The 12,350-nt window shown below is 37.4% G+C and overlaps 1 protein-coding gene and 1 pseudogene across 2 annotated transcripts in view; one reads left to right on the top strand and one right to left on the bottom strand.

Moving 5' to 3' along the window:
- Positions 1-12,350, bottom strand: part of Sugct (succinyl-CoA:glutarate-CoA transferase) — a 735,919-nt gene that overhangs the window by 468,010 nt on the left and 255,559 nt on the right. The window lies entirely within an intron of this gene.
- LOC128104822 (uncharacterized) lies at positions 10,482-10,580 on the top strand (annotated as a pseudogene).

The raw sequence follows: 12,350 nt of genomic DNA, 5'->3' as shown, positions 1-12,350 counted from the left end.
AACTGTGTAATATGTACACAATGGTATTTTTTAGTCATTTTTTAGTCATAAAGAAAAAGTTACGTTATTTACAGAAAACAGATACAACTAGAGATAATCATATTAAGCAAATGTAGTCTCAGAAAGTCAAACATCTCATTTTTTTCTCATTTGTGCATCCTACATTTCACAGAGATATATAAAACCATACATGAGTATGTGACATGAAGGTATAAATGGAACCTTTGTCTGGAGGAACAAAGGGGCCTGAAAATGCAGAAGGAGTGCAAAAGGTGACGATAGAGGAGACAGCAGGAAATACAGTGTGCATAATACGGTGTGCATTATGCATTTGTATGAAGATGTCCTTATGAAACCTGACCAGGTAAATGAATATATATAAATTAAAATATTATAAAAACACACTAAAAATAAGATAGTGTTTGTATTGAAAGAACTTAGTATAATATGTAAAAGCACAGCTTAATAAATTATAGTTCTATATTCCTTCTCCTGGCTGGACACTAGAATATATAAGCTTAAGGTAAATACCAGAAAAATAAATTGCTACTTTATGGTAGGGAAGGCCTGCATGATAAGACACAACACTTGAGGACTAGATAACTAAAGAATTCTCTCCCTGTGAAATTAATATTCAAAGGGCAAAATAACCCATAAATTGAGCATAGTTTACTTACTTTCTTTCTCAAGTCCCTAAGAATCTGCATGAGGTAAGCCTCAGTCAGCTGATCATGGGTCCTTCTGTATGTGACCAGAAGAGAGAAAAACAGACCCAGACTTCTAACAATACAATACAGAACTATACTGAATTGTCAGATTAGGGGCTCAATACATACTTTAACCATTTCTATCCCATGAAACAATCATTTTAAAAAGATGTAATCTGAACATTATTCTGTAAGCACCTATGTCTCTGACTTTGGTTATACACAAGAGTTGGATTCCCACCAGCACATACACCATGGCTGAGTACTGGTTGTGTTCTGAAAGGCTTTCAACAAAATGCTGTTGAATTAGAAAGTTGTGTCTCCCAAAGTAACTTAAGAGAGAGTCTGTATAAACCTTCCCAAACAATATAAAAAGAAATTCAAGTCTTTCTGGTCCACCAGTAACAAAAATCAGTGTTCCTGGTCTCATTAACTATTTAAGAGGACATATCTGGTCTTCTATGCCTTGTCTCTCTTACCATATGAACATACTACATTATCTAAAACATCCAAGGGTAGCAAAGATATATTGGTTTATTTTAGGATTTATTTATTCATGTGTTTGAGCAATTGTTATATTTTAGTTTGTCTGAGATTCCTGCCCTATTAATAAATGTGAAAAACACTGAGGAATTTTTATATATAGTAACAGAATGAACTAAGAATAATTTACCATTCCCTGTCTCCCAAAATATAGTTCTTAGTTTCAGTAGTATGAGATATTTTTAATATTTCAGTTGAAACCCCTTGAAGAAGCATCTCTATACAATGTTTAACTGAGTGTTCCTTGTCTTATCTTGAATGAAAACGTAAAGCTACCATTCCTATGCCAGTCGACTAATTCACTCACTAATCAGAAATCAATTAATTGCATCAGCTCAAGGACTCAAAAGCCTTGAGAGGTGGGGCTCAGAAGATCATATTAAGTCAGAAACTAAGTAAGAAAGTCAAGAGATCCTCAGGAAAAATAAATGTCAGACAAAGGACCAGACTACACAAAAGAAGCAGGGACAGGGATGAAGCAGCTGCCTTATTATTGATGGTGCCTTGATCTTGATCACTAGGGTTATCATGCACAGTAGTTTTGGAGGGAGCAGTGAGCAAGAAGTTTGGATCTATATCTTACGAAACTATGATCCATCTGCTTCGCATAGGGCTTGGCACTTCAGAGGTCCTTATATTTACACCTATTTGGAAATCATTTTGTAGTAGATTTGTTTGTTTGTTTGCTTGCTTGCTTGCTTATTTTTTTTTTAAGACAGGGTTTCTCTGTAACAGCTCTGGCTGTCCTGGAACTCACTCTGTAGACCAGGCTGGCCTCAAACTCTCAGAGATCTACCTGTCTCTGCTTCCCAAGTGCTGGGATTAAAGGTGTGCACCACCACCACCCAGCTATTGTACGAGTTCCATGAAACATGTTCATAAAGAACGAATAGAATCACCTCTTTCAGAGCACCTCCACTCAGACCCACATGTAGCTGGAAGTTTTCCTGTGTCCTGCCAGCCAGCAGTCAGGACAAATCTCTCCTACTCGCGTCCCCCAAGTAAACACACAGAAGCTTATATTAATTAAAACTGTTTGACCTTTAGCTCAGGCTTTCCAGTGACTAGCTCTTACATTTAAACTCAGCTCATTTCTGTTAATCTATATGTTGCCACATGTTCCGTGGCTTTTCCTGTGCCATTACATGCTACTCCCTGGATGATGGGCTGATGTCTCCCCCTGCCTTCTTCCTGTCTCTCTCTTTGAATTTCCTGCCTGCCTCTAAGCTGCCTTGCCATAGGCCAAATGGCTTTATTTATCAACTGATCAGAGAAACACATATTCACAGTGTACAGAAAGACATTCCTCCATCACCCACAAACACATAGACACCACATATATACCTTCTCTTCACTCAAAAATGTTTGAGAAATCAAGTTCAACAGCCTTTTTCTTTAACTGCATTTTTCAAAAATCAAATGTAGTAGTGAATTTTCAATCTCCAAAGAGGCCTAGTTTTCTAATGGTATTTCTCAAATAAGTTAACCAAAAATTCCTTTTAAAAGATCACCAATTAATTTTTCTCAGAAAAGCACCAAAGAACAATCTGAGGAAGTTTGCATCTTCTTTCAGATCTGTACAGGAGCAAGCACCCTGCTGACAGGCAGAAGGCTCTAGAGGATGTGAGCCCTCATCTTCTCCCATATTAATTTTATAAATTAACTCATGTATTCTGCATCATATTTAATATTATCCTTTCATGGCAATAATCAAGTTTGCAATTTTATGATTCCCTAAATAAAGGCTTTGGATAAATGCCAAAGGAAAACTGATAAAAATGATTCTACTTTAGTGTGTCCCTGTAGCTCAGCTTTTTAAAATAGGACAGCATATTATCCAGAAAGGGTTTTTTGTGACTTTTAAATCTTGTTAATCAGATATCATAAGGAGAGAAAGATATCCACAAGAACTAAAAAGTTTATGTTCTTAGAAACTTCTCTATATAGGCTGTTAATCGAAACTTTAGGGCTACAGTGTAACTCAGTGATGGTATTTGCTAAGATACACCATGGTTTGATCCCAGCACCACACACACTCATGCAGGCACACTAATTATTTAACTGCATGTAATACATTGTTTAGCATCTCAGTTTGTATCTCCTCTCTATTTCCGTATCCATGTAAGTCACTCACTACTTTCCTGTTTATTCTAAATAATAAGCCATTTAGCCAAAACTCTGGAAAACTAGTAAATGTCAGTCCTTTCTAAAGAAGAAGGTTTTACCTCCCCTTAACAGATCTTTTACTGTAAAGAGATTGATCATCTGGCATTGCACAGTTAGTTATTAGGTAAGTGGTTACTGTGTGTGCCAGATGTGATGCTAAATTCATCTTATGAATCACCTTGTTTATCAGCACAATCACATGATATATGGATCATTATAGATTTACTGTATTAAAGAAATGGACACACCAAAAGAGAAGCAGCTCCCTGACGTATTTGCTGGCAGCATCTTTCCAGAACTAAGTTCTCTCCTATCCTGAGGCTGAGAAACACTTTGCTTGTCTTACTGGCTCCACCTAACATTGATGGATAACTAATATTTGAACATAACTAATAATACAATATTCTTTATAGGAGTTTTATGTCTCCATCCAAATAATTTCATAAGAGCCAACCTCTGCCTCAGGTAAGGGTCCTCAAATCAGCCAACTAATCTCTTCCCAGCCCTGTGCTGGAGGTCACTTTTTAGAGCCCCAATACCACTTCTCCTAAGCTAAGAAGTTTCACTTTTGCCTGGATCCAATTTTTATTTCTTTTTCCTAAATGTTCTGGATTTGGCAACAAGAGATCAAGATTCTGCCACTAATTTACTATATGGCCTAGGGAGAAATCACTTAACTTGTCAGGTCACAGTTTTCTTGGGTATAAATTTGGGGTATTAGACTAGTCCCTTTCAGCTGTAAACCTTTATGATTTTAAGATCAAGTTAAGATGGTTTAAAAAAAACCCACAGTGCAAAGAAAGAACATGGCCACATGGCCTAGTCTAGAGTCTAGAGATTTTTCTCAATTTATTTCCAAAGTCTTGGGGCCATTTCATATATGTTCCCATTTACTGAAAGGCATTGAAAATGATGCTGTTTCAAAGTGGCATGATGGTATATGCCTACAATCCTAGCACTCAGAAGGCTGAAGCAGGAGGATTGCTGCAAGTTTAAAGCCTGCCTAGGCTACATATCAAGCTCCTGTATCAAAAAAAAATAATAATCAACTGCGGACATTTTACAAGGTAAGAAACAAGAAAGCCCTCATACACGATATTTAAACATGGCTCCACAGTTCATAACACTTTCCTCATGTATAAATAGAACATTACATTTACAACCACTTACTCTGTAATGTATTTCTTTTGGCTGGGAGTTAACTATGTGAGAGTCTGTAGAACACTGACTTTTTCTTTGTGTTATTGAACAAAGTCATGCTATTATGTATGACACAGGGTCCTTGAACACTCAATCTAATTATTACTGTGGGGGATTTTGTTTGTTTGTTTTGCAGATAATTATGACTCCCATTTACTGACCACCTACTATCAGGTCTGCTGACTCTATGCTTGATCATTTACATACATTACGTAATCTCTTTCCTTCAAAAAGCCTACAGGGTATGTATAATTACCCCACTTCACTCATAAGAAAAGTCCTTAGGGAATGCACTAACTTTTCTGAACAAACTTTAAATAAGAAACTAGGATGAGAACCAAAACCTGCAAACCTGTTCTGCCATTCTGCCCTGAAACAACATAACATGAATCTATTTATGTTTTGAAGACAGTCACAGAACCTATTGAATCCTTATGCAATAATGCTTCTAAGTGTCCCAGGGATCTTATCAGTTAGATGCTATCATTATCCCCATTAGGTAGGATTATAAAATGAAGCATATTGAAATACAACTTTTCCAGAGTTACATAGGAAAAAAGACTCATGCTCACCACCCCTTACCCACAAACCACTTAAAATCTGGCAGAAGCTTGAGAGCTAGAAAGAAAATAGCTATTTATTCTCAAGTTGCACAAATTAATATCTAAGCAATCTGATGATAAGGAAATGCTTACCTAGAATTTCAAATAATTAGTGAAATCCTTACATATCTACTGCTTTTCACACACTTATACACATTTCAGGAATGCACAAAAAAGAAATTGCCTCTCTGGATGGAACATAATCCAGTACTCCCAGCCCATCTCAATCGGATCAATTCCCCACAACTTCTTTTCTTTATGGGGACTATGCACACCAACAATGATCGAGAGAGTGATGATGGTGATGATGATGATGGTGATGGTGATGGTGATGATGATGGCAGGAACAACAGATCCTAGACTCAAACTGTTTCTACCATTAAGTGCTATTTCACCACGGAGGAAACACTTCAAAATTTAAACACCTAAAGTTTGTTTGTAAAGATAAATGCCATTGATCCCTTTAAGATCCTAAAACTTGTATTTTCTTATTAAAAATGATTGTAAGTAATGTTGTAAGCCTGAATAGAGATACTCAACAATGGTTTTGTCAAATAAATGAGAAAAGCTTAAAAATGGGGACGGAAATAATACATTGCCAATTGTAAAAGGTTTTAAATATCATAAAGTTCATGATAAACTTTAATTCCAAATAAACTCATTGATGTTGTAAACATTCACTGTGTTGGAGTGTTTAAAATTTTATACATAGAATCAAATTCTCCATTGCAACATTAATTTTCCAGTGCCTTTTCAATCGCATCGTAAGAAAACCCACACGAGAAGGTGGATGCTTTACAATGAGTGCACTGGAGCCCGGGTAATGAGGCTTATGTCAACGTTTCCATTCAAGACGCTTTTTTTCAGCCATTTAATGACTGGACTATAAAAATGTGACTAAGTGAAACCTGGCAACTGCATTCTTAGTAACATTTTTAAAAACTGCAAAGAAACTAAAAGTAATGGCTTTCCATTGGGTGATTTTTAAGTATAATTTTTAGGAACAAACACTGTTAAAGAAAGTTATATAAAAGCTTTGTTCAACTGGATTCATAAGTATATTTTGGAAGGGTGTTGCCAAATACATTTAGTCATTTTCTGTAAAGTGCTCTGTTATTTGAGATAGACTGGCATGTACTTTCTTACTCGATATAGAGTACATCAGGAAGATTACTATTGCTCCACAGTTATTCATCACAACATTTGGGAGTTAGGATATTTCTGCACTGGTCACATTCCAAGAAACAATAATAAAAATCAAATGGGAAATGGGACTTCCTTTAAAAGTCACTGATAGCTGTTCATCAAGTTGGGAATACCAGTCAGGAGGGAGGGACACTGGATTAAGCTGTACCACCTCTATAGGCTGTTAGCTTGTGTGACCCAAGCAAGCTATTTAACCTCATTGCAGCTTAGTCATCTCATTTTATTAAAAATATGATTTATTTAACATGGCTGTGTGTTTTGTCTGCATGTATTTCTGTGTACCATGCGTGTGACTAGTACCCACAGAGGCCAGAAGAATTTGTTGAATCTCCTGGAAGTGGAGCTACTGATGGTTTTGAGTTGTTGTGTGGGTACTAGGATTCTAGCCAGGGGTCTCTGCAAGAGTAGACACTGCTCTTAAATGCTGAGCCATCTCTCTAGCCCCAGCCATCTCACTTTAAAACTGGTAACCAAATGATACAGTGTCTATCTCATGGGTTCAATTATTTAAAAATGTATCTCTTAGAACAAATAGCATTAAACCAGACATTTTAAATTTTGCTTTATTTAAATATAAAATAAAGTATTTTCAAATAATGACAATTTCTCTAAATGAAGTATTATTAATGAGTAGTGACTGTATGCTTTGGGAAAGATGTTTGTATTTGACTAGTTAATTCTCTAAGAATGAAGAATAATAAATCACTTAGAGTCATATCAACTTCTGTGTCACTTCCAAACATCTTCTTAAAATTAAATAATTGGCAAAATAACCAGTGTTTCCATTGTTATATTCAACAGGCAATGATGCACTGTGGTGGTAGCAGGCAGAAGCTCAAAGGTAAATATCCACCTAGCATGCAGGAGAAGCTGGGTTCAATCACCAGAATAACAAAGAAATAAGGGCATGGAGGTGGAGTTGCCAAAGATCACACTGAATACAGCAAGGTCAGAACGCACTAGAAGGAGTCAAGCACAAGTTTGGAGTTTTAATATGAAAAGAAAAGGATGTACAGCTCATAGAGTATTTAGGTTAGTACAGACAAGTTTTGATGTGGTCCGTGGAAATGGAGACACACTTACTTGTCTGCACAAAAGAAGAGGTAGTAAGACAGTCCCCCTCACAATACTTACAAGCTTTTTAATTTTTATTGTAGTTTTCACTTTTTAAAACCATTTTAAACTCAAATATATTTTGATAATATTCTTCCCCTTCTCCCAAGTCCCACCAGATCCTCTCCCCTTCCCTATCCACCCAACTTGAAGTTCTTTCTCAAAAAGAAACAAAAACTCAATTCAATACAATAAAATAAAACCACATCTAAAAAGCAAAAAAAAAAAAAAAAAAAAAAAAACTGCAACCAAATTAAAGTATATACAAAAAAAAAAAAAAAAAGAAAAGAAAAAAAAAAACCTCATGGAGTCCAATTATATGCTGGTCAACTCCTGAACATGAGGCCTGTCCTGGAGTGTTTGATATGCCCAGTGTCACTCTACTGGAGAAAACTGATTTTCTCTCTCCCAGCAAGTATAAGTGCAAGTTCAGTTGTTAACCTTCACCCTGCTGTCTAGGTTTCCATTCATTCATTCATTCATTCATTCATTCATTCATTCATTCATTTTTAAAATATAATAAAACAAAAACTATCACCAGGCGGTGGCGGTACATGCCTTTAATCCCAGCACACAGGAGGCAGAGGTAGGCGGAGGCCAGCCTGGGCTACAGAGTGAGTTCCAGGAAAGGTGCCAAAGCTACACAGAGAAACCCTGTCTCAAAAACCAAAAAAAAAAAACTATCACATCAAAGTCAGGCAAGACAAACCAAGAGAAGGAAAGGAGCTCTTGGGGTGGAATATGCACACACGCTCCTCCTGTAGAGCAGTGTCTACAACTGATCTGACTCCTGTTTACCTCTTGATCGCTGTTCCCATCAACCCTCTGAAGAACTTTTCCCGGTACCTAGGAAGACTAGCAAAGTCCAAATAGCTACCCAGGCACATAACTTTGCAGAATCTTTTCTTCATCCAGCAGAACATCCCTAGTCTTCTATATTCATTTGTGAACCCCCCACATTTCAAAGTTTACCCCAACCCTTGATTTTCCCTAAGGCTGTCCTCTGATTCCCCTCCAGATCATGAATGTCCTCAGTGGCATTCAATAACTTAGCCTCAGCACTTCACATAAACTACTTAGTGATTCAGAATGCTGCTCCCTCCCAAAATTCTAATCAGTCACAGGGAGAGAAAGCAAAACACAAAGGCTAGCAGCACAAGCTCCTTTTCTGCAGCTCACCAACACCACATCATCTTAGCCCCTATCATCCTTTGAACCATACAGGTAATACCTGCCTCACAGGACTTCCGCAAGGAGGAATGCAAACTGCTAAGCACACTGCCTGGAACAACAGAAGTAACACATGCACGACGCAGCTTTTGAGTTAACCATACCTGAAGTGCTTCAGACAAAACAATGCAGCAAGTTAGGCTCCTTGCCAGAGGTAAGCCCGAAGTCAAGGATTAGAGCCAGGCTTTCCACAAGACTCCCAAGTCCTCCCTCCTCCTCACGGGATTTCCTGGCAGTGGGTCTCCTTACCACTGGGCCTGGACTGTAAAGGCACAGCTAGGGCCAAGGCTTTGAACCAGCCCCTCACTTCTCACAGGTACCAGGTAACACAATTGTGAAGAGAGAACTACCTAATGCACAAACCAATCTTACACATGGCTTTGTGGCTTGAAAATAAAACTTGAGAAAATAGCTTTTTAATGACTACATTATAACTCTCCTTTTCCTTCTAATTTAGGCCAGAGTTATTTTCCCTCTTTAGTAATGAATCAAATAATTCATGAGTAAACTGGGGATTCTGCCTAGACTCAGAGTTGGCTAGTAATATACAAAAAGTATATGCGGTTAAGTTTTTAAAAATGAACTCCTTATATCAAGTATCTCATTACACTACTTTCAGTACCTTTGCTATCCAACAAGAAAAAAAAAACTAACATAAAACACATGAAGAATTATCATTTTCAGCATTCACTTACAACATGTAAATATAAATGTTGCTTTTGCTCCCTACAACAGCAATTCATCACCATATAAGTCAACATTTTCCTTATGGTCCTGCTGTATCTCATTACAAAAAAAAAAAAACTTATTATAATTTATAGTGATTTTCTTCTGTAAAGTAATATTCATGCCAATATAACTTCTGAGTATTTAGAACATTGTATTGTAGGCAATGAACAAGGAAAAGAAGAAAGCATCACTTCACAACTTGGACAAATATTAAAAACTTCTGACTGGAAACTCAACAGACTATGGATTCTGCTTCTTAAAAGGGTGTTTTTTATTTCTTTTCACTACTTTAGTCTGGTGTAGTCAAATACTCACATAGAAAAAAAAGCAAACTGAAAAAAAAAGCGTTCTTCATTTAAAGATCCTCTTGGTAACAGATGGGAGTACACTGAAGAGAAGCCTACCCAGAAGACAGCCCACTTCCCACCTTCTGTCTGCAAACAGCCTGCAGGAGGATGGCCCACTCCTGGCCATGGACCTCTCTCTCCTCTCTCCCCTCTCCCCTGCCCTCTCCCTCACCCTCACCACTCTCCCTCTCCTCCCTCTCCCTCTCCTCCCTCTCCCTCTCCTCCCTCTCCCTCTCCTCCCCACACCTTACTATAGTTGGTAGGAGGTAGACAAAGGTACCTGACCTATGTTTCATCCTCCACAGGCCCACAGTGGCTGCTATGATTAAAAGTTTGGACTGATGGTAATATTCCCGCAGACACTTGTTATAGAGAAAAGGGAAGAGAAATTCATCTACATGTGAAACCGATAATGAAGGTGTGGCTGTGAAAGTAAGGCAACATGGCAGCAATACATGCAACTCAACTCCTGGTATAGAAGCCAACTGGCACAGATTCCAGCATCCAACCAAGGACAGGCAGAGCCAGGAGGAAAGGTTGCTTCCTAGAGAAGACACATTTTCTGAGAGTTCCCATCTGAAGCATTACTAATAAACCTTTTACTGAGAGCGTCTTAGTTTTTTTGCAATAGAAGCATAGTGCTTGCTTTGGCAGCACATATACTAAAATTGGAACAATACAGAGAAGATTAGCATGGCCCCAAGCAATAGAAATACAATGACATCTGACATAGCATTTAATGGATAATTACTACAGTTATTTAGGACTGAAATAAAAAAAATACTACTTCACAGGAATGTAGATAACAAACAAAAATGATTTTTATACTGCTTACATATAAAAGATGAATAAAAATTTAGGGATATAGTCACAAAAATATTCATTTGTCTTAAGCCAGTTGATATAACATGAAGCTAAGGTTCTTATGAAATATATAAAGCATGTTTGTTACCATGTTGCACAATAAACTACCATGAAATTGGCCTCTTAAATGAATCCACTTAAGAAACATTTTTACCTCAAGAAGTCTGTCTCTCTCAATCCATCTCTGTCTCTCTCTCTGTCTCTCCATCTCTCTCTGTCTCTATCTCTCTGTGTCTGTCTTTCTCTCCTCTCTCTGTCTTTCTCTGTGTCTCTCTGTCTCAGTTGATCTCTGTCAGTCTGTCTCTCTCACTTGTCTCTCTCTGTCTCTCTGTTTCAGTGTATGTCTGTCTGTCTCATCTCTGTCTCTCTCTCTGTCTCTGTCTCTCTCTGTCTCTCTGTCTATCTGCCTCTCTCTCTGCCCCCCCCCCCCCCTCTCTCTCTCTCTCTCTCTCTCTCTCTCTCTCTCTCTCTCTCTCTCTCTCTCTCGCTTGATCACTCTCTCATGCAAGCACACACACACTTCAGTCTCTCCCACAGATAAAATATTCAGGTATCAGTTGGGTTGAGACATATCTAGAAGCTGACCAGAAGATCATCCTCCCAGATTCCTTAGCTTGTTGACTAACCTCCTTGCCTTGTTGGATTAACAGTCTCAGCTGTGGAGTTTGCCCATCTTGAAAGATGAGCAGACTGCAGCTGTTTGCATCTTGTAAAACATAGAGACATGCAGAGTACAGTAAAAAAAAAAAAAAAAGATAATGACCTATTACCTTTTCTATCTAACCTAAAAGCAAGTCCTAATCACTACCAGCCTTCACGAGAAGGAAATCATTCCAACGATGGGTGTTTGAGGAACATCCAGGCACATCACTGCAAGCCACACTTGCTTTTGTGTTGCAAAATAAGCTATCCAAAATCCCTCTGGCTTAGAAATTTCGTTGTAAATATTTCTTGAGAGAAATATTAATTAAAAACAAAGTCACACATAAATATATTCACTGGCCAAATTAAATATATTACTGAACTACATCATTATATCAACATTTAAAAAGGTAATAAAATAAAGGAAGAAAACTTCCATCATCATAAGACAAATTGATTTACATTTTCTGCAACCTCTTCTACAAATCTAGAAAAACATGATAAAAATATTGACAGACATATAGATATATAAACAGATACATGAATATATTGATGCGGGCAGACAAATTCATTGGTGGCTGACATAACACAGGAAGGCAATAAAATCCTCTCCCAGCATAGCTGCAGTGTTAGTAGAATTTCAGTGTCTGTTGCTTACCATGCCACCACAAATAAGGTACCACCTTCCTACTAACATTCAATCTGCTGTTTATCATTGTCATAAATATTTCCTGGGATTGTTTTCAAAAGTGTGAATTACAAGTCAACGTGTATAATTTATCTGCTTCTTAGAAAGCATTGTTACACAGTTTTTCAAAAGTAGATTGCCTACTTTTAGGCTAGGTTTTATGCAAAGGTAAGTTACAAGATTATAGCTGTTGTAAAAATACAGTAAGGCAAAAATATTCTGTGTGTGTGTGTGTGTGTGTGTGTGTGTGTGTGTGTGTGTGTGTAGACTTTGGTATAAAATGTGTTATAATCAATAGAAATTTTGTTCTTTA

Source organism: Peromyscus californicus, unplaced genomic scaffold, assembly GCF_007827085.1.
Source record: "Peromyscus californicus insignis strain IS unplaced genomic scaffold, ASM782708v3 Scaffold_8__1_contigs__length_139910024, whole genome shotgun sequence".
NCBI classification, from domain to species: domain Eukaryota; kingdom Metazoa; phylum Chordata; class Mammalia; order Rodentia; family Cricetidae; genus Peromyscus; species Peromyscus californicus.
Note: the sequence above shows the minus strand (reverse complement) of the source record. Positions and strands in the feature narration are given on the sequence as shown.